Here is an 11356-nt window from a genome sequence, read left to right on the forward strand (position 1 = left end):
AAAGAGCAGGACATGCAGAATCCATGTTGTTTTCATCTGTATTTCTTTTCTTCCCACAAACTTAAATTGGCCACCCAGTTAGATTTTCAATGACCACTTCTCCAGGGTCCTCTGCATGCTCTCCATCTCTCTCAGACTCCATCTCACTCCCCACTCTTACTCTGCAGCTATTGTAGCCCTTCTATTCAGTGGTCTACTCACACTGCAATGTAGAACTACTCCGTTACAAAATGCACTTGAGTGAAAGTACAAAAGTATTAGCCTTGTGTTGTGATACTAATATTCCACTGCGCTGCACTGCACTGCGTGATCAGATCACATCACGGCAGTGACTAAATTTGACAGAGGGACTGCCATTGGATTTTTGATTTTTGTTTGTTTGTTCATGTCATATGAAAGCAGGGAATCATAGCTTCAAATTGACTTATTGGTTGTTCAGTTTGACCCACCAGTTTGGAGATATGGCGTATAGAGTAATGTCTTGCAGAGAAACAGCGAGTTGAGAAAACAGGCATGAAAGGTTCACTTCTGTGGTCTCTTACATTACACATAGCTACATGTTTAAGCATGTTTTTCATCTTTACATTTACAATTTCAGCTCTGACACTTATGTGAAGAGTCTGCCTGTGCTATTAACTCATTTTGGATAAAAATAAATAAATAGATTCCCTTTTTCTCCTATGGTGAAAAGCTGGAGTTTGCGCGATGGCAGGCTCTCAGTCAAATCTGGTCAAATTATGCATTGCAAAGGCAGATGAAGGCTGGCTGTACGAGGCTACAAAAGTATTGGTATCAAAATGTACCAAAAGTACTCACAATGCAGAATATCCCATTTGAAATGTTCAAATGTATACAAAATATATATTTTTAAATAGCAGATTTGTATACTGTATTGTGCCGAATATAAGACGACTGATTATATGACAACCCCCAGTCTTATATTCAGGCCAATAGGATATATTGCTGAAGTGTTTAATTTATGTTTTGTAATAATAATAAAAGTAACTAAAGTTTTCAAATAAATGTAGTGTAAAAGTACAATATTTGCCACTGAGATGTAGTCCAGTAGAAGTACAAGTATTAGAAATTGACAATACTCAAGTAAAGTACAAATACCTCAAAATTGTAAGTACAGTACTTAAGTAAATGTACTTAGTTACTTTACACCACTACAAATGCCATGAATGTCTTGTGCTTGGCTGAAGATGAAAGGGGGGGGTGATGTTAATGTAGATACCTGTACATTTTATCCACAACCTAGAAGTATTTATCTAGCAGTTGTGAAAATGTGATCTGCATGTACAGCACATTGTTGTACATCCCAAAGTGGCGCCGGGAACGCCGGGTCCTTGAGGGAGTTCCAGGGGGTCCCCAGCTAAATGATAGTTTGGAACCAAATGGACCCTTATGGGTCTGTAACTAAAATGGTTCCGGAAAAGAAAACTATGGTGGAAAGAATAATGGTGGAACCTTGTCTACCTGAATATGACAGTATAGGGCCACCTAAATGCAGAATGTTCACAACGTAGCCTGATACAAAACATTCTTAACCACCTGGAGTTGCCACACAGTAAAGTTTTCTGTGAGCACAGAGACAGAGTGAACAAATGGACTCAAAATGGTCCAATTTTTTTTACATTCTTCAGTGTTTGTTAAATTACTATTACTCTTAATAGTAATATTTCCTGTGTGCTGCAGTGCTGTGTGTGTGTGTGTGTGTGTGTGTGTGTGTGTGTGTGTGTGACTGTGTGTGTGTGTGTGTGTGTGTGTGTGTGTGTGTGTGTGTGGCAGCAGGTGCTGCTAACACACACAATATTCAGCAGACCCATGCAGGAACTGTCCCCGTTTTTCCTCTCTCCACCATGCATCAGCCAGGTGCTCATTACAGCACAAGAGGTAAACAAACAGAGAGAAAGAATGAGTGTGTGTGTGTGTGTGTGTGTGTGTGTGTGTGTGTGTGTGTGTGTGTGTGTGTGTGTGTGTGTGTGTGTGTGTGTGTGTGTGTGTGTGTGTGTGTGTGTGTGTGTGTGTGTGTGTGTGTGTGTGTGTGTGTACAGTGTACAGCAGCTGTTGAAGACACAGACCAGGGTTTGGCACACAATGTGAATATGGTGCTCGCTATAGCCTCACCCTCCACACACTCAATAATGCCATACGAGCCTCACTGTTCTCACTGTTGCTGTGACTATATTTAAAATTCACATTCAGTTATTAGCCTTCTTGTCCTCGGTTATGAAAGGCATTTATCCCTTTAAATCCAGTTGACACTATCACACATTATATACGTATATATTCAGAATTCAAATTCAGAATTGACGTCAAATTGACTTAAAAATACTCACCATCACATACAAAGCCCTCAACAACCAGGCCCCCCTCTACCTCATCCAACGCCATGTCCCCACCCGCTCCCTCAGGTCAAGCACTGCCAACCAACTGGAACCCCACAAGTCAAACAAACAAACCTGGCGTGACAGACGGGGCCTTCGCAGTGGCCGCCCTCTCATTGTGGAACTCACTCCTAGCCCACATCAGAGCTGAACCCCACCTTTGAAATGTTCAAAAGCACACTTAAAGGGGGGATGTCACTGCCCGAGATTAACATTGCTGATAAGGTACATCACGTGGTCTGAATGAAAACGATTTCAAACGGCACGTGACTATATCTCAGGCGCTGACGTGACCTAGCATCTAGGCAAGCTGAGTGGCTAGCGCACTAAAGGCTACTAGTTTTGAGGTAACTTTTTGCGTCATACTAGGTGAAAGTATCATAAAAAATATATATTTTCGCTCGGAAATCTTCGTTACAATGGCATTGAGTTGACGTGTAAGTTTTAGGGTAAACTGTTGCATAATCGCAATTTCGCGTGACGAGTTCCATGTTCTCCATCCTCCCCCCGCTGACATGGCCTCAAACACGGCTAAGGGCCGATTCATACTCCTATTTTAGAGCCGAATAAAAGTCGGTTCGGCGCTGTAAAGCCTACAATTTGACGTCATTTGAGGTTCGGGGGGGCGGGTACCGTCCTAAAGTCGGCTCTTCGGTGCTACTGAAAATTTCTGACGAGCCGAAATCATTTCGGCACTACAGCACCGAAACAGCGGTAAAATAGGAGTATGAATCGGCCCTAAGTGCTGAACAGGGCTCCGTGCTGGAGCCCTGGAGCTTCACAGGTTACCACTGCCTGTCTAGCGCCACAGCGCCGGGCTAACCTGAGCCCTCTCTCTCTCTCACACACACACACACACACACTGCGTCTTGCATACGGACTGCCTTACGCACCGCCAGTCTCTCTCCCTCCGTATCTCTCTCTCTCTCTCTCTCTCTCTCTCTCTCTCTCTCTAATAATAATAAAACGCATCACAGCGCGACAACTTGTGAAGATTAGATATATTCGAAGAAACTAGCATTTAGGTACCACTGGAAAAAATAACAAGTATCCGTGCGCAACTTGGAGCTCTCCAATAGCCACATTCAGAAGGCATGTGATGTCTTCGTCACCACCAGAAGTATAATGAAACTTTCATCTCATTAATCATTGACATAGCGTTATTTAGGCTATAATGATCAACTTGTATGGGTGATCATTTTATGTATATCAAATATTATATTAACTCAAGGTAATTAATGCTACAGCTCTGAATATAAATGTCGGAACTGGTGTAAAATGGAGAATAAACCTGTTGCAGTGTTGCGCACTGAAAACCAGAACAGGTACGCTCGCCCCTTTTCCAACTCACCCCCACCCGCCATCGCTTTTTTTTCGCCATCGCTTTTTTTCGCCATCGCTTTTTTCGCCATCGCTTTTTTTTCGCCATCGCTTTTTTTCGCCATCGCTTTTTTCGCCATCGCTTTTTTCGCCATCGCTTTTTTTCGCATCGCTTTTTTTTCGCCATCGCTTTCTTCGCCATCGCTTTTTTTCGCCATCACATTTTTTTCGCCATCGCTTTTTTTCGCCATCGCTTTTTTCGCCATCGCTTTTTTTTCGCCATCGCTTTTCTTTCGCCATTTTTCGCCATTTTTCGCCATCGCTTTTTTTCGCCATCGCTTTTTCCGCCATCGCTTTTTTCGCCATCGCTTTTTTCGCCATCGCTTTTTTTCGCCATCGCTTTTTTCGCCATCGCTTTTTTCGCCATCGCTTTTTTCGCCATCGCTTTTTTTCGCATCGCTTTTTTTTTCTCTCTCTATCGCTCTCTCTCTCTATCGCTCTCTCTCTCTATCGCTCTCTCTCTCTATCGCTCTCTCTCTCTATCGCTCTCTCTCTATCGCTCTCTCTCTATCGCTCTCTCTCTCTATCGCTCTCTCTCTCTATCGCTCTCTCTCTATCGCTCTCTCTCTCTATCGCTCTCTCTCTATCGCTCTCTCTCTATCGCTCTCTCTCTCTCTCTCTCTCTCTCTCTCTATCGCTCTCTCTCTCTATCGCTCTCTCTCTATCGCTCTCTCTCTCTATCGCTCTCTCTCTCTATCGCTCTCTCTCTATCGCTCTCTATCGCTCTCTCTCTCTATCGCTCTCTCTCTCTATCGCTCTCTATCTCTCTCTCTCTATCGCTCTCTCTCTATCGCTCTCTCTCTATCGCTCTCTCTCTATCGCTCTCTCTCTATCGCTCTCTCTCTATCGCTCTCTCTCTATCGCTCTCTATCGCTCTCTCTCTCTATCGCTCTCTCTCTCTATCGCTCTCTCTCTCTATCGCTCTCTCTCTCTATCGCTCTCTCTCTATCGCTCTCTCTCTATCGCTCTCTCTCTCTATCGCTCTCTCTCTCTATCGCTCTCTCTCTATCGCTCTCTCTCTCTATCGCTCTCTCTCTATCGCTCTCTCTCTCTATCGCTCTCTCTCTCTATCGCTCTCTCTCTATCGCTCTCTCTCTATCGCTCTCTCTCTATCGCTCTCTCTCTCTATCGCTCTCTCTCTATCTCTCTCTCTCTCTATCGCTCTCTCTCTCTATCGCTCTCTCTCTCTATCGCTCTCTATCGCTCTCTCTCTCTATCGCTCTCTCTCTCTATCACTCTCTATCGCTCTCTCTCTCTATCGCTCTCTCTCTCTATCGCTCTCTCTCTCTATCGCTCTCTCTCTCTATCGCTCTCTATCGCTCTCTCTCTATCGCTCTCTATCGCTCTCTCTCTATCGCTCTCTATCGCTCTCTCTCTATCGCTCTCTGTCGCTCTCTCTCTCTATCGCTCTCTCTCTCTATCGCTCTCTCTCTCTATCGCTCTCTCTCTCTATCGCTCTCTATCGTTCTCTATCGCTCTCTCTCTCTATCGCTCTCTCTCTATCGCTCTCTCTCTCTATCGCTCTCTCTCTATCGCTCTCTCTCTCTATCGCTCTCTATCGCTCTCTCTCTCTATCGCTCTCTCTCTCTATCGCTCTCTCTCTCTATCGCTCTCTATCGCTCTCTCTCTATCGCTCTCTCTCTCTATCGCTCTCTCTCTCTATCGCTCTCTCTCTCTATCGCTCTCTCTCTCTATCGCTCTCTCTCTATCGCTCTCTCTCTCTATCGCTCTCTATCGCTCTCTCTCTATCGCTCTCTCTCTATCGCTCTCTCTCTATCGCTCTCTCTCTCTATCGCTCTCTATCGCTCTCTATCGCTCTCTCTCTCTCTATCGCTCTCTCTCTCTATCGCTCTCTCTCTATCGCTCTCTCTCTCTATCGCTCTCTCTCTATCGCTCTCTCTCTATCTCTCTCTATCGCTCTCTCTCTATCGCTCTCTCTCTATCGCTCTCTCTCTATCGCTCTCTCTCTCTATCGCTCTCTCTCTCTATCGCTCTCTCTCTCTATCGCTCTCTATCGCTCTCTCTCTCTATCGCTCTCTATCGCTCTCTCTCTCTATCGCTCTCTCTCTCTATCGCTCTCTCTCTCTATCGCTCTCTCTCTATCGCTCTCTCTCTATCGCTCTCTATCGCTCTCTCTCTATCGCTCTCTATCGCTCTCTCTCTCTATCGCTCTCTCTATCGCTCTCTCTCTATCGCTCTCTCTCTCTATCGCTCTCTCTCTATCGCTCTCTCTCTATCGCTCTCTCTCTCTATCTCTCGCTCTCTCTCTCTATCGCTCTCTCTCTCTATCGCTCTCTCTCTCTATCGCTCTCTCTCTCTATCGCTCTCTCTCTCTATCGCTCTCTCTCTCTATCGCTCTCTCTCTATCGCTCTCTATCGCTCTCTCTCTCTATCGCTCTCTCTCTCTATCGCTCTCTCTCTATCGCTCTCTCTCTCTATCGCTCTCTATCGCTCTCTCTCTATCGCTCTCTCTCTCTATCGCTCTCTCTCTCTATCGCTCTCTCTCTATCGCTCTCTCTCTCTCGCTCTCTCTCTCTATCGCTCTCTCTCTCTATCGCTCTCTCTCTATCGCTCTCTCTCTCTATCGCTCTCTATCGCTTTTTTTTCGCCATCGCTTTTTTTTCGCCATCGCTTTTTTTCGCCATTTTTCGCCATCACTTTTTTTCGCCATTTTTCGCCATCACTTTTTTTTCGCCATCGCTTTTTTTTGCCATCGCTTTTTTCGCCATCGCTTTTTTTACGGCATCGCTTTTTTTTCGCCATTTTTCGCCATCGCTTTTTTTAGCCATCGCTTTTTTTCGCCATCGCTTTTTTTTCGCCATCACTTTTTTTTCGCCATCGCTTTTTTTCCGCCATTTTTCGCCATCGCTTTTTTTTCGCCTTCGCTTTTTTTCGCCATCGCTTTTTTCGCCATCGCTTTTTTTCGCCATCGCTTTTTTTTCGCCATCGCTTTTTTTCGCCATCGCTTTTTTCGCCATCGCTTTTTCGCCATCGCTTTTTTTCGCATCGCTTTTTTTTCGCCATCGCTTTTCTTTCGCCATTTTTCGCCATCGCTTTTTTTCGCCATCGCTTTTTTTCGCCATTTTTCGCCATCGCTTTTTTTCGCCATCGCTTTTTTTCGCCATCGCTTTTTTCGCCATCGCTTTTTTCGCACATCTAAGGGTTAAACATTTTAGCTGCAGCACACAAGAGTGCCACTGTTATATAAGAGAATACCATTTATAGTCATTGTATAGATCGCTTTGGCTGTCACTTCTCTCGCTGTGGTCTAAGTGGTTTACTCAACACCTATAGGCCCTCATTTATCAACGGGGTTATGGGTGTACACCAGGTGTACACAAGGTGTACACCCAAATGTGGGTGTACACCGCGTTGATAAATGAGGGCCATAGTATCCAGCGCAGCGATAGTTCATTGAGACGACGAAGGCAGAAGGTTTATTATATAATCATCCCCTTCATCAAATGAGAAAAAAAAAAACTGGTCTCGGTCTCGACTCCGTTCCACCTCCCGTCGGTCTCGGTCTCGACCCCCTCCCTCACTCGGTCTTGACTTGGACCAGACTACTCCACTCGACTACAACACTTAAGCAATATTACACGAGAGTATTACACGAGAGGGGGTGGTTTAACGTCATTAATGCACGCCTGCGATGCTGCAGGAACGAGCCCGCAGGGTGAGTTCCGCAAGCAACGCAGAAGATCTGCTATTTTCATCAATTGTAAAATCAGTCATTATGACGGCATCAAGGCCCGCCAAAATACATTTTAGTCGACTAAAGCAACTGTAGATTTAGTCGACAAAAATCTTATGATGCATAGTCGACTAAAACTAGACTAACACTAATACATTCCAGGTGACTCAAATGTGACTAAAACTAAGTGAAAACTATTCAAGAGACTATGACTAAAAACTAACATAGAAATGCGCTGCCAAAAACAACACTGGTTTCCAGTGACCCTCTCGGACTAACTTTAGAGGCCTGGTAGTTAGTTCTCTGCACTCTGAAGGGAGGCGGTAGAGGAAAGGCCATGCTGGCTGCGACGAAAATATGGTTCATTGTGGAATGGGGTTGGACTATGAGATATCACTCACACACACACTCATACACACACACACCTCTCTCTACTAAGCACTTCACTTAGTTAATATCAGAGGCTATAGGGAAAAGGAGAAGGGGGGGGGGGGGGGGGGGGTACAACGGAAGCAAGAGGCAGAATGTGAAAGAAACGATCTAGCCTTTCTTTGCTCCTTCGTTTGAAGGAGATGAAGGGGAGTGGTGCAGAGGAAAGATGGAGGAGAGATGGAAAAACCTCTTCAGCAGCTTTGATCCTCAGCAGCAGAACATCAGAGAGTGAGTGTGTGTGTGTGTGTGTGTGTGTGTGTGTGTGTGTGTGTGTGTGTGTGTGTGTGTGTGTGTGTGAGAGAGAGAGAGAGAGTCCACGATGTAGAAATGGAATAGAAAACCAAGGATAAGGATAACTATCACCAAGATAAAAGGGAGATGAATATATGAATGCTGCGCATGCGTGTGTGTGTGTGTGTGTGTGTGTGTGTGTGTGTGTGTGTGTGTGTGTGTGTGTGTGTGTGTGTGTGTGTGTGTGTGTGTGTGTGTGTGTGTGTGTGTGTGTGTGTGTGTGTGTGTGTGTGTGCGCACGTGCGTGAGTGAGTGAAATCTGGACTACAAGTTTGAGAAAAACTCTAAGGTGAAATTGTAAAAATGCTTTGAATTGATCTATTAATTTAATACTTTCCCCAATCTATGAGTAATGGGGGATTTGTGTCCAGGTAGCTCGGTCAGTATAGAGCTGTATAGAATGTGCTTCTGAATGGCTGAGCACGGAATGTGGTGTATGAAGATAAGAGCGCCCCTCACTTCACACAAGTGTGATTTTGTTCTGCAGGTTTTCCATCATTAGTGATAGAGCAGTGGTTCCTAAAGTTTTCCGTGTCATGGACCCCCAAATCAACATGTATTAGGCCACGGACGCCCCATTTGAAAACATATGCCAGTGACCCCGATAAGGGAGGATTTTTACGGCTCTAGCAGTGATTCCAAAACATATTAATTTCATGGACCCCCCCAGTTTGACACGCATTATGCTACGGACCCCCGATTTAATGGCATTTCTATCTCTGGTATCCCAATTCATATTGTAAAAGCGCTGTTAATTTAACTCTGAGGGGTCCATTTGGTTCCATCCAGCACACAAACAAACACGCCATGTGTGCGCGCGCACGTGCACAATTACAAGCACACACATAAATATACCTGTCAGTTCAACAATATATATTGACAGTGTTCACCCATGATGACATAAAGACACCCTAGTGGAGTAGCTCCACCACCATCGCACACGCACGTCATTTGCTAAACGTATTGAGTGAACGCGTGCGTGCACACACACACACACACACACACACACACACACACACACACACACACACACACACACACACACACACACACACACACACACACCACACACACACACACACACACACACACACACACACACACACACACACACACACACACACACACACACACACACACACACACACACCTGTCAGCTGCTAAATAGTTGAGTGGTCCATAGAGCGTCTCTTCAGGTCCATCGTAGCCATATAGAGAGCAGGCTAATAGACCCATGATTACAGAGCACATCACTCAAAAACACTCAACCCTGCTCTCTCTCCACCTTTCCTCTCCCTCACTCCTCTCGCTCCCCCCCCCCCCCCTTCCTCATCCTCCTATCTGCTCCAAACGCCCCAACAGTAGTGGAATATACGCGTGTATATATATATATTGTTTTTAATTTGTTGTTGCCGTATAGCGTGACGTTAAGGAGCAGTGATATCACCATTCACCAGTCTATCAACGAAACAAGTATAAGGTCTATTTTAACCACATGATCCGTATATGTATACATACAACAAAGCATCCCTATTCTTGGCATGTAGTCACGATGCAACATGTTGTGAGCTTTGTAGATGGTCTAGTTTCGCTATGGTCGTATGACAAAGTATTTTGCCGTATCGGGCTTAAGTGGGTAAGCTGTGTGATATTGGGCTTTTTTTTTTGTCATATAAACATGGGGTGCTGTTTATTTCTCTCCCCCCCCCACACGTCCACGTATTAACAAAGCGTTACGTTCGTAGAACCGGATGCGTGTTTTTATTCTCTGGTCTTCACGGGTACAATACGCTGCTCTGTGCATAACTGTGCCAACTGTCTTGGGTTTCTGAAAGTGGCATTTATACCTGTTCATTTTAACCCATTTATTCTACTAAAAGTCTTCTAAATCATGACAAAATGAAAAACCTATGTTTCTATGTCAGTGGTCTTCAAACTACAAACAAGGACCCAAAAAATTACATGTAATTGGCAGCCGACCACCATCTTAAAATATGTAGTTCCAGGGACCACCCCCCCCCCAGAAGCAAAGATTTGAGTTAAAAACGTTCGCTCTGAAATAATATGTATTACAAAGATTTGTGCCACATTTCCACGATTTTTTACTGAGTGCGTGCTATGAGCTTGTAGATCTGCTATTTTTCAATAGCTAAGGTATACAGTAACATAATGCTAAAAACACCAAAAGAGGTTCTCGTCACAGCAGATTTGAACCGGAAAAGTAAACGCATCTGGGTGATATGCGTTTCCAGTTCAATCACCCCACTGGAACCCGGAACTATACATGTACTGTATGTGCACAGTTGATTCTATTACACCACCCATGTGCTCTTACATGTTCTCCACATTTTTTTATTATATTTACTCCTCCAGATTTTGTCCATAAATCCCGCAAATCGTTACACAGTATCTCTATAGTCATGTTGTTCAAGACGGATCTGTCCGATATTTACATAGTCCATCCTAATTGGCCAAAATTGGCTTTCAAAAATTGCAGGATTGGCCTGTTTTGAACAAAAAAGCGTCAAATCATTCAACGCAGCGTGCAATTTACACAGCCTTTTCACATTGGCCTGTTATAGCACCACCAACAGGTGGATTTTTGGAACAAAATGCCTCAAATCATCCAATTGCCATCCAAGGTAAGAAGAAATGGCAGCCTTTTCACATTGGCCTATTATAGCCCGGAGGCCACAACTTGACCTGCCCTGGTGGAGACCTGTGCCCTGAGGGGCACTTTATCGGTAACCCTTCATTACTAAAATGAAGGATTACCACTTTATCTAGTTATAGCCTATATCAACTCGCATTCTATTATCTTGCATATTGTACCTTAGTGGGACTTTCTGTAGTCACGTTTGCAGTCTCTAGTCATGATGTGGTCGGGGATAGGAGAGCGGGCTAAGTGTCCCATTGGCCGTGGGGCTTAGTTTCCCATTGGCCGTATAGGGCTAGTCTCCCATTGGCTTAGAGGCCAGCCAATCATGAAAATCTCGCCGCTAGACCACGTGATCGACTAGACTAGAGAGTCTGATCATTGATCCGCTCTGCAAGATGATGAAAACTTCCACATTGTGACTGTGATATGAGGAGGAGGATCAACAGCTCCAAAACAATCAAACTTAAACCTCTCCTAAAAGGGGCATCTCTCCATGCATGTGTGATTCAG

Source organism: Protomyctophum parallelum, assembly GCF_964188405.1.
Source record: "Protomyctophum parallelum genome assembly, chromosome: 23".
Lineage (NCBI taxonomy): Eukaryota > Metazoa > Chordata > Actinopteri > Myctophiformes > Myctophidae > Protomyctophum > Protomyctophum parallelum.